Raw genomic sequence first — 6,000 nt, 5'->3', positions numbered from 1 at the left:
CTTTTTTGAAAATGAGACAAGAAGGAAGACATCAGTAGTGCCTCTTTCTCAGTTGGTTTTTAGGTTGAGAACATTAAAAATCTGGAGTTCCGGAAGATGGCGGCGTAGGAGGACGCTGGGCTCACCGCGCGTCCTCCTGATCACTTAGATTCCACCTACACCTGCATAAAGAACCCAGAAAACCGCCAGAGGATAAGCAGAACGGAGTCTCCGGAGCCATGCGCAGACGAGAGGCCCACGGAAGAGGGTAGGAAGGGCGGCGAGGCGGTGCACGCTCCACGGACTGGCGGGAGGCAGCCGGGAGGGAGGGGCGGCTCGCCTGCCAAGCAGAGCCCCCGAGTCTGGCTGGCAAAAGCGGAGGGGCTGGACGGACTGTGTTCCAATAGCAAGGGCGACTTAGCGTCTAGGAGGTCATAAGTTAACAGCTCTGCTCAGAAAGCGGGAAAGCTGGAGGACAAAGGGAGGGAGAGCTGCTGAGCCCCCAGACAGCAGAGCTCAGCTTGGCGGGGAACATCCCCTGCCCATCCCCCAGCCAAAATCCCAAAGAGAACCATTCCTGCCAGGGAACTTGCTCGCTCCGCTCAAACACCCAATTCTGTGCTTCTGCGGAGCCAAACCTCCGGCAGCGGATCTGACTCCCTCCCGCTGCCACAGGGCCCCTCCTGAAGTGGATCACCTAAGGAGAAGCGAGCTAAGCCTGCCCCTACTGCCCCGGTGTACCTTGCCTACCCACCCCAGCTAATACGCCAGGTCCCCAGCACCACAAGCCTGGCAGTGTGCAAGTAGCCCAGATGGGCCACGCCACCCCACAGTGAATCCCGCCCCTAGGAGAGGGGAAGAGAAGGCACACACCAGTCTGACTGTGGCCCCAGCGGTGGGCTGGGGGCAGACATCAGGTCAGACTGCAGCCCCACCACCAACTCCAGTTATACACCACAGCACAGGGGAAGTGCCCTGCAGGTCCTCACCACTCCAGGGACTATCCAAAATGACCAAACAGAAGAATTCCCCTCAGAAGAATCTCCAGGAAATAACAACAGCTAATGAACTGATCAAAAAGGATTTAAATAATATAACAGAAAGTGAATTTAGAATAATAGTCATAAAATTAATCGCTGGGCTTGAAAACAGTATACAGGACAGCAGAGAATCTCTTGCCACAGAGATCAAAGGAATGAGGAACAGTCACGAGGAGCTGAAAAACACTTTAAAGGAAATGCAAAACAAAATGGAATCGACGACAGTTCGGATTGAAGAGGCAGAGGAGAGAATAGGTGAACTAGAAGATAAAGTTATGGAGAAAGAGGAAGCTGAAAGAAAGAGAGATAAAAAAACCCAGGAGTATGAGGGGAAAATTAGAGAACTAAGTGATACACTAAAAAGAAATAATATACGCATAATTGGTATCCCAGAGGAGGAAGAGAGAGGGAAAGGTGCTGAAGGGGTACTTGAAGAAATTATAGCTGAGAACTTCCCTGAACTGGGGAAGGAAAAAGGCATTGAAATCCAAGAGGTACAGAGAACTCCCTTTACACATAACTTGAATCGATCTTCTGCACGACATATCATAGTGAAACTGGCAAAATACAAGGATAAAGAGAAAATTCTGAAAGCAGCAAGGGATAAACGTGCCCTCACATATAAAGGGAGACCTATAAGACTCGTGACTGATCTCTCCTTTGAAACTTGGCAGGCCAGAAAGGCTTGGCACGATATCTTCAGTGTGCTAAACAGAAAAATATGCAGCCGAGAATCCTTTATCCAGCAAGTCTGTCATTTAGAATAGAAGGAGAGATAAAGGTCTTCCCAAACAAACAAAAACTGAAGGAATTTGTCACCACGAAACCAGCCCTACAAGAGATCCTAAGGGGGATCCTGTGAGACAAAGTACCAGAGACATCACTACAAGCATAAAACATACAGACATCACAATGACTCTAAACCCGTATCTTTCTATAATAACACTGAATGTAAATAGATTAAATGCGCCAACCAAAAGACAAAGGGTATCAGAATGGATAAAAAAACAAGACCCATCTATGTGCTGTCTACAAGAGACTCATTTTAGATCTGAGGACACCTTTAGATTGAGAGTGAGGGGATGGAGAACTATTTATCATGCTACTGGAAGCCAAAAGAAAGCTGGAGTAGCCATACTTATATCAGACAAACTAGACTTTAAATTAAAGGCTGTAACAAGAGATGAAGAAGGGCATTATATAATAATTACAGGGTGTATCCATCAGGAAGAGCTAACAATTATAAATGTCTATGCGCCGAATACCGGAGCCCCCAGATATATAAAACAATTACTCATAAACATAAGCAACCTTATTGATAAGAATGTGGTCATTGCAGGGGACTTTAACACCCCACTTACAGAAATGGATAGATCATCTAGACAGCCAATAAAGAAACAAGGGCCCTGAATGATACATTGGATCAGATAGACTTGACAGATATATTTAGAACTCTGCATCCCAAAGAACAGAATATGCTTTCTTCTCGAGTGCACATGGAACATTCTCCAAGATAGATCATATACTGGGTCACAAAACAGCCCTTCATAAGTTTACAAGAATTGAAATTATACCATGCATACTTTCAGACCACAATGCTATGAAGCTTGAAATCAACCACAGGAAAAAGTCTGGAAAACCTCCAAAAGTATGGAGGTTAAAGAACACCCTACTAACGAATGAGTGGGTCAACCAGGCAATTAGAGAAGAAATTAAAAAATATATGGAAACAAATGAAAATGAAAATACAACAATCCAAATGCTTTGGGATGCAGCGAAGGCAGTCCTGAGAGGAAAATACATTGCAATCCAGGCCTATCTCAAGAAACAAGAAAAATCCCAAATACAAAATCTAACAGCACACCTAAAGGAAATAGAAGAAGAACAGCAAAGGCAGCCTAAACCCAGCAGAAGAAGAGAAATAATAAAGATCAGAGCAGAAATAAACAATATAGAATCTAAAAAAACTGTAGAGCAGATCAACGAAACCAAGAGTTGGTTTTTTGAAAAAATAAACAAAATTGACAAACCTCTAGCCAGGCTTCTCAAAAAGAAAAGGGAGATGACCCAAATAGATAAAATCATGAATGAAAATGGAATGATTACAACCAATCCCTCAGAGATGCAAACACTTATCAGGGAATACTATGAAAAATTATATGCCAACAAATTGGACAACCTGGAAGAAATGGACAAATTCCTAAACACCCACACTCTTCCAAAACTCAGTCAGGAGGAAACAGAAAGCTTGAACAGACCCATAACCAGCGAAGAAATTGAATCAGTTATCAAAAAATCTCCCAACAAATAAGAGTCCAGGACCAGATGGCTTCCCAGGGGAGTTCTACCAGACGTTTAAAGCAGAGACAATACCTATCCTTCTCAAGCTATTCCAAGAAATAGAAAGGGAAGGAAAACTTCCAGACTCATTCTATGAAGCCAGTATTCCTTTGATTCCTAAACCAGACAGAGACCCAGTAAAAAAAGAGAACTACAGGCCAATATCCCTGATGAATATGGATGCAAAAATTCTCAATAAGATACTAGCAAATCGAATTCAACAGCATATAAAAAGAATTATTCACCATGATCAAGTGGGATTCATTCCTGGGATGCAGGGCTGGTTCCACATTCGCAAATCAATCAACGTGATATATCACATTAACAAAAAAAAAAGAGAAGAACCATATGATCCTGTCAATCGATGCAGAAAAGGCCTTTGACCAAATCCAGCACCCTTTCTTAATAAAAACCCTTGAGAAAGTCGGGATAGAAGGAACATACTTAAAGATCATAAAAGCCATTTATGAAAAGCCCACAGCTAACATCATCCTCAACGGGGAAAAACTGAGAGCTTTTTCCCTGAGATCAGGAACACGACAGGGATGCCCACTCTCACCGCTGCTGTTTAATATAGTGCTGGAAGTTCTAGCTTCAGCAATCAGACAACAAAAGGAAATCAAAGGCATCAAAATTGGCAAAGATGAAGTCAAGCTTTCGCTTTTTGCAGATGACATGATATTATACATGGAAAATCCGATAGACTCCACCAAAAGTCTGCTAGAACTGATACATGAATTCAGCAAAGTTGCAGGATACAAAATCAATGTACAGAAATCAGTTGCATTCTTATACACGAACAATGAAGCAACAGAAAGACAAATAAAGAAACTGATCCCATTCACAATTTTACCAAGAAGCATAAAATACTTAGGAATAAATCTAACCAAAGATGTAAAAGATCTGTATGCTGAAAACTATAGAAAGTTTATGCAGGTAATTGAAGAAGATATAAAGAGGGGCGCCTGGGTGGCGCAGTCGGTTAAGCGTCCGACTTCAGCCAGGTCACGATCTCGCGGTCTGTGAGTTCGAGCCCCGCGTCAGGCTCTGGGCTGATGGCTCGGAGCCTGGAGCCTGTTTCCAATTCTGTGTGTCTCCCTCTCTCTCTGCCCCTTCCCCGTTCATGCTCTGTCTCTCTCTGTCCCAAAAATAAATAAAAAAAAAAACATTGAAAAAAAAAATTAAAAAAAAAAAAAAAGAAGAAGATATAAAGAAATGGAAAGACATTCCCTGCTCATGGATTGGAAGAATAAATATTGTCAAAATGTCAATACCACCCAAAGCTATCTACACATTCAATGCAATCCTAATCAAAATTGCACCAGCATTCTTCTCGAAACTAGAACAAGCAATCCTAAAATTCATATGGAACCATAAAAGGCCCCGAATAGCCAAAGTAATTTTGAAGAGGAAGACCAAAGCAGGAGGCATCACAATCCCAGACTTTAGCCTCTACTACAAAGCTCTAATTATCAAGACAGCATGGTATTGGCATAAAAACAGACACATAGACCAATGGAATAGAATAGAAACCCCAGAAATAGACCCACAAACGTATGGCCAACTCATCTTTGACAAAGCAGGAAAGAACATCCAATGGAAAAAAGACAGTCTCTTTAACAAATGGTGCTGGGAGAACTGGACAGCAACATGCAGAAGGTTGAAACTAGACCACTTTCTCACACCATTCACAAAAATAAACTCAAAATGGATAAAGGACCTGAATGTGAGACAGGAACCCATCAAAACCTTAGAGGAGAAAGCAGGAAAAGATCTCTCTGACCTCAGCCGTAGCAATCTCTTACTCGGCACATCCCCAAAGGCAAGGGAATTAAAAATAAAAGTGAATTACTGGGACCTTATGAAGATAAAAGGCTTCTGCACAGCAAAGGAAACAACCAACAAAAGTAAAAGGCAACCAACGGAATGGGAAAAGATATTTGCAAATGACACATCGGACAAAGGGCTAGTATCCAAATTCTATAAAGAGCTCACCAAACTCGACACCCGAAAAACAAACAACCCAGTGAAGAAATGGGCAGAAAACATGAATAGACACTTCTCTAAAGAAGACATCCAGATGGCCAACAGGCACATGAAAAGATGTTCAACGTCGCTCCTTATCAGGGAAATACAAATCAAAACCACACTCAGATACCACCTCACGCCAGTCAGAGTGGCCAAAATGAACAAATCAGGAGACTATAGATGCTGGAGAGGATGTGGAGAAACAGGAACCCTCTTGCACTGTTGGTGGGAATGCAAATTGGTGCAGCCGCTCTGGAAAGCAGTGTGGAGGTTCCTCAGAAAATTAAAAATAGACCTACCCTATGACCCAGCAATAGCACTGCTAGGAATTTATCCAAGGGATACAGGAGTACTGATGCATAGGGGCACTTGTACCCCAATGTTTATAGCAGCACTCTCAACAATAGCCAAATTATGGAAAGAGCCTAAATGTCCATCAATTGATGAATGGATAAAGAAATTGTGGTTTATATACACAATGGAATACTACGTGGCAATGAGAAAAAATGAAATATGGCCTTTTGTAGCAATGTGGATGGAACTGGAGATTGTGATGCTAAGTGAAATAAGCCATACAGAGAAAGACAGATACCATATGGTTTCACTCTTATGT

This window comes from Neofelis nebulosa, chromosome X (assembly GCF_028018385.1).
Source record: "Neofelis nebulosa isolate mNeoNeb1 chromosome X, mNeoNeb1.pri, whole genome shotgun sequence".
NCBI lineage: Eukaryota > Metazoa > Chordata > Mammalia > Carnivora > Felidae > Neofelis > Neofelis nebulosa.
Note: the sequence above shows the minus strand (reverse complement) of the source record.